At 46.3% G+C, this 15,327-nt stretch overlaps 1 protein-coding gene and 1 pseudogene across 3 annotated transcripts in view; one reads left to right on the forward strand and one right to left on the reverse strand.

Moving 5' to 3' along the window:
- PHF20 (PHD finger protein 20) overlaps nucleotides 1–15,327 on the forward strand; it is a 161,524-nt gene that overhangs the window by 1,050 nt on the left and 145,147 nt on the right. The window lies entirely within an intron of this gene.
- Nucleotides 7,779–7,896, reverse strand: LOC128574415 (uncharacterized; annotated as a pseudogene).

Below are 15,327 nucleotides of genomic sequence, written 5' to 3' on the forward strand. Positions count from 1 at the left end.
GGAGACTCATTTTCACATTTGAATGTGTTTTCTGTCCCTCCCCCAGAAATGTATGAAATGCACCTTTTTTTTTTTTTTTTTTGAGACAGAGTCTCATTATGTTGCTCTTGGTAGAGTGGTGTAGTGTCACTGTTCACAGCAACCTCAAACTCTTGGGCTTAAGCAATTCCTTGCCTCAGCCTCCCAAGTAGCTGGGACTAAAAGTGCTGGAGGCGATACCCCGCTATTTTGTTCTTGTTGTCATTAGTGTTTAGCAGGCCTGGTGAGCCCACCAAATGCAATGTATGTGGCCTGCCCCCTAATCACTGGGCAATGGGCACCAAGCCTGAAATGTACCTCTTTTAGTTACACAACTCTAGAGAGTGCTGCCACTTTCCAGATGCTTTTTTTTTTATATATATATATATATATTTTATATTTATTTATTTGTTAATTTAGGCCAGGGCTGGGTTTGAACCTGCCACCTCTGGTATATGGGGCCAGCACCCTACTCCTTTGAGCCACAGGAGCCACCCCCAAGATGCCTTTTAAATCGGGTCAACACACCTTTTTTTTTTGTCTCACTCTGTTGCCTAGGCTATACTGCCATGGTGTCACCCTACTTCACAGTAACCTCAAACTCCTTGGGTTCAGGCAGTCTTCCTGTCTTAGCTTCCCCAGTAGCTGGGACTAGGCACCAGCCATAATACCCAGCTGATTTTTCTATTTTTAGTGGAGATGGGGTCTCACTCTTGCTCAGCCTGGTCTTCAACTCCTGAGCTCAAGGGATCCTCTTGCTTGGCTTCCCAGACTGCTGGCATTAAGATTGTGAGCCACCACACACAGCCTCAGGCTGTTCTTGAACTCCTAAATTCAAGGAATCTTCCTGCTTTGAGGTGTGTGGCTTTTTAGCCTGCCTTTCTACCCTTTTTAGCTTTTCTGTCATCCAAGACATTTTTATTCGTCAGTTTCCCTCCCGGCTTTGGAATCACATTCCCTCACTCTCCCAGTCTGTCAGTGCACCCATTTCCTCTTCCTTCTTTTGATGAGTACAGTATCTTTGTTCAGCACAGCACTTGGTTCTAGTTCTGTGACCTTTTTTGTGAACACATTTCCTATAGTCATACCTCCTGAATTAATTCCCCTCCCCCTAAGGGAGGCACTCTCCTAAATGGTGCTTGCACATTGTTTTTCTTAAGTCTACTTTATCTTTTATCTTTCTGCAAACAGGAACTCTTCTGTCTTGGCTTGCTCTATCCCTAAGCATTTTTTCTGGTTTCTGACTCCTTTTGGACAGTGTTCTGCTTACTGAGTAGCTGTAGGGATTTCCTCTTCTTCCTTTTGTGCTGGAGGTGGCCTCAAGTCTAGGACTGCCTGGCACCCAGCACTGGATTCAAAGTGGAAAGGAATCTCCCTGTATTTCTTTGTTTAATCAGAGGACTCTTAATCATTCTGTGGTTTGCTTGTTATAAGATTCTGTTTAGGTGGGTACTGTTTTCTCCTTTGCTTTATCTCCCTGTACAGGGGGAAAAAATCCTCAAGAGATTTTCGTAGCACTACTTCTAGCCCTTAAGCTTCCCCGCATTGACTTTCTTACTACCTTTTATCTAGAAAAGAGGTCATTTGGAGGAATCCCTTGGGCACTCTTTTTGTTCTTCTCCCTAGGGTCTGGGTGAGGGAATGGGTATTTTTCTCTCCCAGTTATTCTCTTTGATATGTGCCAAACTTGGCCCCCAACATTTCTTTAAAATTTATAAATACAGTATCTGGGATGTCTTGTCTCCTAAGTATCTTCAGTGGGTTTCTTCGTTTGTGTTTCCTTCTGTCTTCCTGGATTTTATTCAGGGCTTTTCATCCAACCCCGTAACCAGATTAATTTCTCCACAGCTGGACTCTCCAGTGTTTAGGGGATAATGATACCTTTGACCTTTCTCCTTTTGGGGAAGTACTTGAGTGTGTGGCTGCATGAGGTCTCGTGGGAGGGAGTTTGGGTCTGAGAGGCTACACCAGTAAGACAGGGCATTTTCATTCCTTCCACTGATCATTCAGAAACTGGATGGATGTTTAGCATCTGCTTCTTAGAGATGCTGGGGAGGGGGGGTTTAATGATAACTCCTAGAAGTTAGTGAGTCTTATGGAGAAGTGCTCTGAACTCTGTGTTGGAACTTGAATAAAATTTATCATTATTGTGTTTTTCAGAACAACTAAGCTGTCTTATATTTCATGTGCATGAAAGCCTTAGAACTAATTGTGTTATTTCAGGAAGTGAAATAGATCTCACATTTAGATCATGTGGTCATTAGTAAGTAACAAATTTATAGAAAACTTGGAGGTCTCTCTGAGCAGTATCTAATAAAACATGGTATACCAAAAGCGAACAGGTACGTTGTCTCTTTATTTGGCTGTTTGACAAGTGTACTGCTGTACAGTGCACTCTTAGAATATTCTGTACCAGTACTTGAATGTGCATACAAATCACCTGGGGGTCTTGGTAAAATGCTGATTCTGATTTGGTAGGTCTAGGGTGGAGCCAGAGTGTCCGCATTTCTAATTTGCAGGAGATGCTAACATTATTAAACTACACTTTGAGTAGTTAGGTTCCATATGCAAAGTTAAAGATTTCTCAGTGGAAGTAGTAAAGTGGTGGTTTGCCTCATGCTGGGGTATTGTTTTTCATTTTATCTTTAACCAGGTATATACCCTTTGTACAAGGCCATCCTCTTCTGAGGACCATTAAGTACAGTTATTCTACCATTTAGTTTTTTAAATGGCATGGCTAAAACATCTCCGGAGTTTGGTTTCTATGTGTATTGTCAAATTTAAATTGTTTAATATTTCTTGCTTACATATGAACATAATTCTTGACAATAAATCATTCTACTAAATACTGCATAGCCAGCTTGTCTCCCTGTTTTCTCACCTGTTATCTACCATGAGTAGGGAGTCTGAGCTACTCCAGATCAGCAGGGTCACAAGTGTTAGGCGTCCTTTTGGCTTTCTGGATACTGTGAAATGGACGTGGGAAAAACCAAGGTAAAAGCCAATGCCCATATCTTGAATGGAAAGTATTGGCTTGTCTCTAAGTGGATTGATTCTCCAGAAAGGTAAATGCTGGTGAGAAGATGACATTCTTTGATGATGGGTGCTCATGTATTTAAACTATTCTTAGTCTCAATTTGGGTTTTTCCTTTCTAAGTGTTTGAGATCATCTGTACCTGTTTCCTTGGCTGTCACCTGTCATGGCTCTCTTCCAGCATGATCTTATCCCTAGTCCTAATCAGGACAAACCTGAATGACTAGACTATTTTACGTCCCAGGCCTTCTTCCCAATTCCCCCTTCCCCCTTGAATTCCTCACATAAATGTCAGATCCTCTTCAATAATGAGTTTGATTTGGATTTGGCCCTAATCCCAGCTGTTCCACTCACTGTGAGACCTCAGGCAAGTCTCTTGATGCTACTGGGCCTAGTTCTCCCCATTTATGAAATGAGGGGCTAATTATCTCCACAGTCTACTCTGTTCTGAGTCTTTGTTAGTACCTTGCTTAGAAACCCAGTTGTCTGTGGGAGCTTGTTTTAGCAGATCTCATTTCTTTCACATGCTCCCTTGGGCAGCCTGCCAGTCTCTCCCTTGTCCGAGTCACTTCTGCCACTGTCTCTTTACTAGCTGAGGTAGCCAGCTAGTCCTCATATCCAACTGCAGCTCTCTTTTGCTTCCATGTCCTCTGTCAGTTCCATGCTTCTTTATTTTATTCAAAACTACCTGAAGTTCTCAAAAAAGTCTTTTTTTTTTTTTTTTTGTAGAGACAGTTTCACTTTATTGCCCTTGGTAGAGTGCCGTGGCGTCACACAGCTCACAGCAACCTCCAACTCCTGGGCTTAGGTGATTCTCCTGCCTCAGCCTCCCGAGTAGCTGGGACTACAGGCGCCCGCCACAACGCCCGGCTATTTTTTTTTTTTTTTTGTTGTTGTTGCAGTTTGGCCGGGGCTGGGTTTGAACCCGCCACCCTCGGTATATGGGGCAGGTGCCTGCTCACTGAGCCACAGGTGCCGCCCTCTCAAAAAAGTCTTACTTGAGTTCTCCATTCAATGTTTTTTTTTTTTTGAGACAGCATCTCACTATGTTGCCCTTGATAGAGTGCTGTGCCATCACAGCTCACAGCAACCTCAAACTCTTGGGGTTAAGTGATTCTCTTGCCTCAGCCTCCCAAGTAGCTGGGACTACAGGCACCCGCCACAACCTCCAGTTATTTTTTGGTTGTAGTTGTTATTTGGCAGGCCCGGGCTGGGTTTGAACCTGCCAGCTCCACAGCTCCAGTGTATGTGGCTATTGCCCTAGCTTCTGAGCTATAGGTGCCGAGCCTTTTTTTTTTTTAGAGACAGAGTCTTACTTTGTATCGCTTGGTAGAGTGCCATGGCATCACAGTTCACAGCAACCTCAAACTCTCGGGCTTAGGCAATTCTCTTGCCTCAGCCTCCCGAGTAGCTTTTTTTTTTTTTTTGAGACAAAGTCTCACTTTATTGGCCTCGGTAGAGTGCTGTGGCATCACAGCTTACAGCAACCTCAAACTCTTGGGCTCAAGTGATTCTCTTCTCTTTTTTTTTTTTTTTTGTAGAGACAGAGTCTCATTGTACTGCCCTCTGATAGAGTGCCGTGGCGTCACACGGCTCACAGCAACCTCTAACTCTTGGGCTTACACGATTCTCTTGCCTCAGCCTCCCGAGCAGCTGGGACTACAGGCGCGCGCCACAACACCCGGCTATTTTTCTGTTGCAGTTTGGCCAGGGCTGGGTCTGAACCCGCCACCCTCGGCATATGGGGCCAGCGCCCTACTCACTGAGCCACAGGCGCCGCCCCTCAAGTGATTCTCTTGCCTCAGCCTCCTGAGTAGCTCTGACTACAGGCACCTGCCATAATGTCTAGCTATTTTTGGAGAGGACGTCTTGCTCTGGCTCAGGCTGGTCTCGAACTTGTAAGCTCAGGCAGTCCTTCACATACTCCTTTGGGGAGCCTGCTAGTCACTCCCTTGTCCCAGTCACTTCTGTGACTGTCTATTTTCTAGCTGAGGTAGCCAGCTGGTCCTCATACCCAACTCGAACTTGTAAGGCCTCGGCCTCCCAGAGTGCTAGGATTACAGGCGTGAGCCACCTTGCCCAGCCTAATCCTAGGATTTAATAGTTTTTTTTTTTTTATTGTTGCAGTTTGGCTGGGGTTGGGTTTGAACTCACCACCCTTAGTATATGGGGCCAGCACCCTACTCACTGAGCCACAGGCACCACCCATCCTAGGATTTTAAAGGCTGACTCCTAGACATCTTAGTTGATGAGTATTTGGCCTCTCTGTTCTTTTTTTTTTTTTTGGCCAGGGCCAGGTTTGAACCTGCCACCTCGTATATGGGGCCGGCGCCCTACTCCTTGAGCCACAGGCGCTACCCTGGCCTCTCTGTTCTAGCAGAAAACTGATTTTCACGTGGTCTTTTCCCCATATGGAAAAAGTCCATGGCTAGGTGGATTGACGTGCCTTCCTTGCTTGTACAGGGAGACAGGTGTTAGGATTTCTGGGTTATGGAAACCTGGCCTGGAAGTATAGGCATTTTACAAGAATGATAGCTACAGCTAGCACTTTTTTGAACACTCTTGGATCTCATTGAATCCTTACAACTGATTATTATTTTATCTTAACAGAGGAGGAAACAGACTTAAGTAACTTGTCTAAGGCCAGTTATCTAACAAACAGAGCCTGGAGTCTTGGAGTTCAGGTTTTTTTTTGCCTTTAGTCTCAGTGCTTTTATAGCCTCCTCTCTACAGCTGCCTTGCTTTTCTCCCTAGAGGTTTGAATTAGTCACTTTAATTACAATATCAAACAGACAGCAGCCTGGAACCCAGGACTGAGGTACTTTGCCACCCTCACCTCAGATTTCATTCCTGAGGATGCAAACATCCTTTATTTTTATTATTATTATTTTTTTTTTGCAGTTTTTGGCTGAGGCCAGATTTGAACCTGCCACCCCTGGTATATGAGGCCAGCGCCTTACTCCTTGAGCCACAGGCCCTGCTCGCAAACATCCTTTAATTGTATAACCCCTCTCTTCCCAACACAAGCTGCCTGTCGTACTTCCTTCCTTCCTTTTTTCTATTTTTTCTTAATTGTGGAGAAATATAAGTAGTAAAAAAATTGCCATTTTGGCCATTTTTTTTTTTTGTAGAGATAGAGTCTCACTTTATGGCCCTCGGTAGAGTGCCGTGGTCTCACACAACTCATGGCAACCTCCAACTCCTGGGCTTAAGCGATTCTCTTGCCTCAGCCTCCCAAGTAGCTGGGACTACAGGCGCCCACCACAACGCCTGGCTACATTTTGGCCATTTTTAAAGTGTATAGTTCAGTGTTACTAAATACTTTCATAAACCTAGGCACAGTGGCTCACACCTGTAATCCTAGTGCTTTGGGAGGCTGAGGCAGGAGGATGGCTTGAGGCCAGGAGTTTCAGACCAGCCTGGGCAACATAGTAAGACTAGTAAGACCCTGTTTCTACCAAAAAAAAAAGTTAGCTGGGCATGGTGGTACATACCTGTAGTCTCAGCAGTTCGGGAGGCTGAGGTAGGAGCAGTGCTTGAGACCAGGAGTTAAAATTATAGTGAGGTATGGGTGGTGCCTGTAGGGCACTGGCTACTTACACCAAGGCTGGTGGGTTTGTATCCAGCCTGGACCAGCTAAAACAAACAAACAAAAAACCAACAATGACAAGAACAACAAAAAATAGCTGGGCGTTGTGGCGGGTGCCTGTAGTTCCAGCTACTTGGGAGGCTGAGGCAAGAGAATCGATTAAGCCCAAGAGTTGGAAGTTGTTGTAAGCTAAGATGCCACGGCACTCTACCAAGGATGACCAAGTAAGACTCTGTCTCAAAAAAAAAAAAAAAAAATTATAGTTTGGTAAGATTGGACCACTGCACTTAAACTTGGGTGACAGAGTGAGATGCTGTCTCTAAAAAGTAAATAAGTGGAGCACTGCTTGTGGCTCATTGAGTAGGGTGCCAGCCCCATATACAGAGGGTGGTGGGTTTGAACCCGGCCCCAGCCAAACTGCAACAAAAAAGTAGCCAGGCGTTGTGGTGAGCACCTGTAGTCCCAGCTACTCTGGAGGCTGAGGCAGAGAATCGCCTAAGTCCAAGAGCTGGAGGTTGCTGTGAGCTGTGATGTTATGATACTCTACTGAGGGGGACGAAGTGAGACTCTGTTTCTTTTTCTTTTTTTTTCTTTTTTTTTTTTTTTTTTTTTTTTTTGTAGAGACAGAGTCTCACTTTATGGCCCTCAGTAGAGTGCCATGGCCTCACACAGCTCACAGCAACCTCCAACTCCTGGGCTTAAGCGATTCTCCTGCCTCAGCCTCCCGAGTAGCTGGGACCACAGGCGCCCGCCACAACGCCCAGCTATTTTTTGGTTGCAGTTTGGCCGGGGCCGGGCTTGAACCCACCACCCTCGGTATATGGGGCCGGCGCCCCACCGACTGAGCCACAGGCGCCGCCCTTCTTTTTTTTTCTGTAGAGACAGAGTCTCACTGTACTGCCCTAGGGTAGAGTGCCGTGGCGTCACACAGCTCACAGCAACCTCCAGCTCTTGGGCTTACGCGATTCTCTTGCCTCAGCCTCCTGAGTAGCTGGGACTACAGGCGCCCGCCACAATGCCCGGTTATTTTTTTGTTGCAGTTTTGCCGGGGCTGGGTTTGAACCCGCCACCCTCGGCATATGGGGCCGGCGCCCTACTCACTGAGCCACAGGTGCCGCCCTTCTTTTTTTTTTTTCTTCCTGTAGGAGTAATATACTACTACTCAACCTCTACTGTAAGGTTGACAGCCCTGAGAACTCCTCTTTTATTTTTTTTTTTGTTTTTTTTTTTTGTAGAGACAGAGTCTCACTTTATGGCCCTTGGTAGAGTGCTGTGGCCTCACACAGCTCACAGCAACCTCCAACTCCTGGGCTTAAGCGATTCTCTTGCCTCAGCCTCCCGAGTAGCTGGGACTACAGGCGCCCGCCACAGCACCCAGCTATTTTTTGGTTGCAGTTCAGCCGAGGCCGGGTTTGAACCCGCCACCCTCGGTATATGGGGCCGGCGCCTTACCGACTGAGCCACAGGCACCGCCCCGAGAACTCCTCTTTTAAATGTAGCATGTTATGGATGTATTTCTGCTTGAGACTCTGTTTCTTAAAAAAAAAAAAAAAAAAAAAAAAGAGGCTCAGTGCCTGTGGCTCAAGTGGCTAAGGCGCCAGCCACATATACCTGAGCTGGCAGGTTCGAATCCAGCCCAGGCCCACCAAACAACAATGACGGCTGCAACCAAAGAATAGCTGGGCGTTGTGGTGGACGCCTGTAGTCCCAGCTACTTGGAAGGTGGAAGCAGGAGAATCACTTGAGCCCAGGATTTGGAGGTTGCTGTGAGCTGTGATGCCATAGCACTCTACCCAGGGCAACAGCTTGAGGCTCTGTCTCAAAAGAAAAAAAAGTAAGTAAGTGAATACTTTCATACTGTTGTGCAACTGTCACTAACATCCCTGTTCATAACTCTTTTCATTTTGGAAAATTGGGACTCTGTACCTATTACATACTAACTCCCTCTTTTCTTTTTCTTTTTTTTATTTGTAGAGACAGAGTCTCACTGTACCGCCCTCGGTAGAGTGCCGTGGCATCACACGGCTCTCAGCAACCTCTAACTCTTGGACTTACGCGATTCTCTTGCCTCAGCCTCCCGAGCAGCTGGGACTACAGGCGCCCGCCACAACGCCTGGCTATTTTTTTTGTTGTTGTTGTTGCAGTTTGGCCGGGGCTGGGTTTGAACCCGCCACCCTCGGCATATGGGGCCTGCGCCCTACTCACTGAGCCACAGGCGCCGCCCAACACCCTCTTTTCTCCTCTGAGCTCTTGGCAGCCACCATTCTGCTTTATGTGTCTTTGATTTTGACTCCCTTTGTGCATTTCTTAAGGCTCCTGGGCATGGCTGGTTTGGGTTGCTCTACTGTCCCTTGGTCTTAAGGAATGGTGAATGCTGTCCAGTATGCTTTAATGAGTAGGAAATTGGTCATGCTGTGACCTGTATGAAAATTAGATACCTGAGCTAGGCTCAGTGGCTCATACCTATAATCCTTTTTTTTTTTTGTGGTTTTTGGCCAGGGCTAGATATGAACCCGCCACCTTCGGCATATGGGACTGGTGCCCCACTCCTTGAGCCACAGGCGCGGCCCCATACCTATAATCCTAACACTCTGGGGCTGAGGTGGGTTGAATTTCTGGAGGTCAGTAGTTTAAGATCATCCTAAGCAAGAGGAAGATCCCTATCTCTACTAAAAATAGAAAAACTAGGTGGGCATGGTGGCAGGTACCTATAGTCCCAGCTACTCAGGAGGCTGAGGTAGGAGCATCACTTGAACCCAAGAGTTTAAACTTTCTGTAAGCTAGGCAGATTCCATAGCACTCTAGTCTGGGCAAGAGAATGAGATTCTCTCTCAAAAAAAGAAAAAATTAGACATTTGCAATTCACAAAGGCAAGAAAAAGAGTCAACCTTTCATGTCAGACTTCATCATTTGTGCTAGTGAGGATCCAGGAGTGGAGTGGAGCTGTGAAACAGCAGCTGCCATTGTGGCCACATGTAACTTGGGCATGTGACTTAAACCTTTTGGGCCTCTCATTGTGGTATTGTATTGACCTTGGAGGCAGACGTTTCTAACATCAAACGTTACTTAACCTATCTGGAAAACGACTTTTGTTTGAGATTGAGCTTTACTTCATCGCCCTTGGTAGAGTGCTGTGACATCATAGCTTGAAGCAACCTCAAACTTTTGCCTCAGCCTTCTGAGTAGCTGGGACTACAGGTGCCCACCACAACACCTAGCTGTTTTTAGAGATGGGGTCTCTGTCTTGCTCAGGCTAGTCTCAAACTCATGAGCTCAGACAGTCCACCTCAGCCTCCCAGAGTGCTAGTAGTACAGGCTGAGCCACTGTGCCTGGCCCCTATCTAGACTTTTTTTTTTTTTTTTTTGAGACAAAGAGTCTCACTTTGTCGCCCTTGGTAGAGTGCTATGGCATCACAGCTCACAGCAATCTCCAACTCCTGGGCTTAGGCAATTCTCTTGCCTCAGCCTCCTGAGTAACTGGGACTACAGGCTCCCACCACAACGCTCGGCTATTTTTTGTTGCAATTCTCATTGCTGTTTTAGCTGTCGGGGGCAGGTTCTAACCCACCACCCTTGGTATATGGGGCCGGTGCCCTACCCACTGAGCCACAGGAGCCGCCCCGACTTTTTTTTTGTTGTTGTTGTTATTGTTGTTGCAATTGTCATTGTACTTAGCTGGGACGGGTAAGTACATTGTGGGACGGGTTTGAATCCGCCAGCCTTGGTGTATGTGACTGGTGCCCTATTGACTGAGCTACGGGTGCCGCCCCCTACCTGGAGGTTTGTTTCCTCATTCAAGTATAGCAACTGCTATACATTGTTAATGGAAGTATCAGTAAATGTTACCCTTATCCTCCATTTCCTAATCTAAAAAATGGAAATATGAAAACCTAGTTTAAGCTGGGTACCTTTTCTCATTCCTATTATCCCAGCTACTTGAGCGGCTAAGGTGATAGAATTACTTGAGTTCAAGAGTTTGAGACCACCCTCCACAACATAGTGAGACTTCATCTCCAAAAATCAAAATCAAACAAACAAACCAAAAAGCACAAAAAAGAATGAAAGAGAGAAAAGAAAACTTAATTCATAAGATTTTCATAGCTTGAGGGCGGCGCCTGTGGCTCAGTCGGGCGCCGGCCCCATATACCGAGGGTGGCAGGTTCAAACCCGGCCCCGGCCAAACTGCAACGAAAAAATAGCCGGGCGTTGTGGCGGGCGCCTGTAGTCCCAGCTACTCGGGAGGCTGAGGCAAGAGAATCGCTTAAGCCCAGGAGTTGGAGGTTGCTGTGAGCTGTGTGAGGCCACGGCACTCTACCGAGGGCCATAAAGTGAGACTCTGTCTCTACAAAAAAAAAAAAAAAAGATAAAAAAAAAAAAAGATTTTCATAGCTTGGAAATCTATGAGTTGAGTATATGTTACCATTTTTTTTTTTTTTTTTTTTGTAGAGACAGAGTCTCACTTTATGGCCCTCAGTAGAGTGCCATGGCATCACACAGCTCACAGCAACCTCCAACTCCTGGGCTTAAGCGATTCTCTTGCCTCAGCCTCCCGAGTAGCTGGGACCACAGGCGCCCGCTAAAATAGCCCAGCTATTTTTTGGTTGCAGTTCAGCCAGGGTCGGGTTTGAACCCGCCACCCTCGGTATATGGGGCCAGCGCCTTACCAACTGAGCCATAGGCGCCGCCCTATGTTACCATTATTACTGTTTTATCTCTCTTATAAAATGTTTGTGAAATCCCTCCATAGTCTTTTTTAGTTTGTATTTCTTCTATAACTTTCTCTTTCTTTTTTTTTTTTTTTTTTTTTTTGAGACAGAGCCTCAAGCTGTCGCCCTGGGTAGAGTGCCATAGCATCACAGCTCACAGCAACCTCCAACTCCTGGGCTCAAGCGAGTCTCCTGTCTCCGCCTCCCAAGTAGCTGGGACTACAGGCGCCCGCCACAACGCCTGGCTATTTTTTGGTTGCAGCCGTCGTTGTTTGGTGGGCCTGGGCTGGATTCGAACCCGCCAGCTCAGGTGTATGTGGCTGGCGCCTTAGCTGCTTGAGCCACAGGCGCCAAGCCTCTTCTATAATTTTTTCACTAGTGTCTGTAAAATATAAAGATTCTTAAGATTTTTCTTTATTTTCACGTATAAAAACTAAGGGCCTAGTGGCTCACGCCTGTAATCCCAGCACTGTGGGAGGCTGAGGAGGGAGAATTGCCTAAGTGAGAGTGAGACTCCTAAAAAAATGAAAAGCCGAGCTGGGCGCCCTGGCAAGCTCCTGTAATCCCAGCAGTTTCCAGACGCTCAGGCAGTGGGATGTCCACATCCTGAGTCTGAGATTGCAGTGAGCTATGACACCATTGCACTCTACTCAGGGCATAGGGTGGGACTCTGTCTCAACAAAAGCAACAACAAAAAATTAATTGCATAATATTGTTATGTTCAAGTATCCCAAAGGCATTGTTTTTTTTTTGAGATAGAGCCTTAAGCTGTCGCCCTGGGTAGAGGGCTGTGGCATCACAGCTCACAACAACCTCCAACTCCTGGGCTCAAGTGATTCTTCTGCCTCCACCTCCCAAGTAGCTGGGACTACAGGTGCCCACCACGACACCCGGCTATTTTTTGGTTGTAGCCGTCATTGTTTGGTGGGCCTGAGCTGGAGTCTAACCCATCAGCTCAGGTATATGTGGCTGGCGCCTTAGCAGCTTGAGCTACAGGCACCAAGCCCAAAGGCATTGTTTTTATTTATTTATTTTTTTTTTTGGCCGGGGCTGGGTTTGAACCCGCCACCTCTGGCATATGGGACTGGCGCCCTACTCCTTGAGCCACAGGCGCCACCCAGGCATTGTTTTTAAAAGCAACCTATTTATTTATTTATTTTTTTGCAGTTTTTTGACCAGGGTTGGGTTTGAACCTGCCACCTTTGGGTATATGGGACCAGCGCCCTATTCCCTGAGCCACAGGCGCCACCCTGTTTTTATAAGCAATCTGAGTGGAGTGGGTTTTGGAGGATGTCTTCTCAAATCCTGGCTCTTCAACCTAGCTGGGTGACCATAGGCAAGTTGTTTATTTGCTTTAAGCCTCCTTCCCTCCTTTGTAAAATGGGATAATACTGCTTGTTACATTGTATTGTTGGGAATGACATTTGTCAAGGATTAGCATGTGGTAAAGACTCAGTTAATGTTTTCTACTTCCGGGTATTAATAATAAAGGCCAGGAATAAAAGTTAATATTTAAAGAATAATGGAATTGGGTGGCACCTGCGGCTCAAAGGAGTAGGGCACTGACCCCATATGCCCGAGGTGGCGGGTTCTAACCCAGCCCTGGCCAAAAACTGCAAAAAAAAAGAAAAAAAGAATAATGGAATTAATTATCTATTAAATAACTTAGGTACCTTTAAAACTGTAGACAGTGAAGGGGTTGTAATTCAGGGAAATGTCTTTGGATGCCCCATTGAGTAATGATTTCATCGCCAAATTTCCTTTGTATGTAGTGATACTTCAATTAAGAACAGCTTAGTCAGGAGTATTTGAAAAAAGACTTCCCCCACAAAAGGAACCCACACAAAACCCACTCCAAAGCTATAGACTATATTTTCTATAGATATTATAGACTGGAATCCCCAGTGACAAACAGATACAACTTCTTTTTTTTTTTTTTTTTGTAGAGACAGAGTCTCACCTTATGGCCCTCGGTAGAGGGCCGTGGCCTCACACAGCTCACAGCAACCTCCAACTCCTGGGCTTCAGCGATTCTCTTGCCTCAGCCTCCCAAGTAGCTGGGACTACAGGCGCCCGCCACAATGCCCGGCTATTTTTTGGTTGCAGTTTGGCCGGGGCCGGGTTTGAACCCGTCACCCTCGGTCTATGGGGCCGGCGCCCTACCAACTGAGCCACAGGCGCCGCCCCTTTTTTTTTTTTTTTTTTTAAGATAGAGTCTCTAGCTGTCGCCCTGGGTATAGTGCCTTAGCATCACAACTCACAGCAACCTCAAACTCATGAGCTTAAGCTCTTGCCTCAGCCTCCCAACTAGCTGGGACTACAGGCTACTTTTTTTTTTTTTTTTTTTTGTAGAGACAGAGTCTCACTTTGTGGCCCTCGGTAGAGTGCCGTGGCCTCCCACAGCTCACAGCAACCTCCAACTCATGGGCTTAAGCGATTCTCTTGGCTCTGCCTCCCAAGTAGCTGGGACTACAGGCGCCCGCCACAACACCTGGCTATTTTTTGGTTTTTTTGCAGTTTGGCTGGGGTCGGGTTTGAACCCGCCACCCTGGGTACATGGGGCCGGCGCCCCACCGACTGAGCCCCAGGCGCTGCCCCAGGCTACTTTTTGATTGTAGTTGCCATTGTTGTTTGGCAGGCCCAGGCTGGATTCGAACCTGCCAGCTCTGGTGTACATGTGGCTGGCGCCCTAGCCACTGAGCTACAGGTGCAGAGCCCCCCCCCCCCGTTTTTTTTGTGGTTTTTGGCCGGGGCTGAGTTTGAACCCGCCACCTCTGGCATATGGGGCCGGCACCCTACTCCTTTGAGCCACAGGCGCCTCCCTAGTTTTTCTATTTTTAGTAGTGATGGTGTCTTGCTCTTGCTCAGGCTGGTCTTAAACTCCTAAGCTCAGGCGATCTACCCACCTCGACCTCTCAGAGTGACAAGATTATAGGCGTGAGCCACCTGGCCCAGCCTCAGATACCCTGTTTCCCCGAAAATAAGACATCCTCTGAAAATAAGACCTACTTATTGGAAAGATAAGATGTCCCCTGAAAATAAGACCTAGCGCATCTTTGGGAGCACACCTTAAAATAAGACACTGTCTTATTTTTGGGGAAACAGGGTAGCACTTTTCAAGGATCCTCCATATGATTATTCTCTTTTTTTTTTTTTTTTTTTTTCTTCTTTTGCAGTTTTTTTTTGGTCGAGTCCAGGTTTGAACTGGCCACCTCCTGTATATGGGGCCAGCATCCTACTCCTTGAGCCACAGGCACCACCCTGATTATTCTCTTTAATCTCTACAACCCTTGAGGTAGATGATATTTTTATTTTTCCTATTTTTATTCCCATTTTGCCAGTGATAAAGCTGAGCTTATTTAATAACATCTGACTGCCATGTAAGGACACTGCTTTTTAGATGCTGAAAATGCCTGGGAAGAATTCATAGCCTCTTGGGGTGGATTGGCTGAAATAGGCAGTTTAGTGTAGAGTGATGAAAGACATGGCCCAGAGGGCAGGTTAGGCTGCCTTGGAGAATACAGTAGTGGGCCACTGGTCTAGCAAATCCTTCAGGGAGGTACTGATGGCTGAGTCAGAAGGACCAGATAGAGGAAGCAACTTGTGCACACAGAGGTGCTAGAGGTCAGAATTGCAGGGAATCTGGATGTGGCGGGAGTGTGGGCTGCAAGAATAGTAATAAAGTTGACAGTTTATTATATGCTAGGCTCTGTGCTAAGTAACTTTTATCTTTGTAACACCTATATGAAGGTATAAAGTAGGTAACAGTACTATCTACTTAGTACTATAGTACTTAGTACTATACCATTTTACAGGTGAGCCTGAGGTTCAGAGAGGAAATTACTTGAGCAAGTTTATCTGGAAAGTAGTGGGGCTGGAGTCCAAACCCAGGCAGTCCTTTTTTTTTTTTTTTGGCACAGAGTCTCACTATGTCCGCCCTTTGTTAAGTGCTGTGACATCACAGCTCACAGCAACCTCAA

This window comes from Nycticebus coucang, chromosome 21 (genome assembly GCF_027406575.1).
Source record: "Nycticebus coucang isolate mNycCou1 chromosome 21, mNycCou1.pri, whole genome shotgun sequence".
Taxonomy (NCBI): Eukaryota; Metazoa; Chordata; class Mammalia; order Primates; family Lorisidae; genus Nycticebus; species Nycticebus coucang.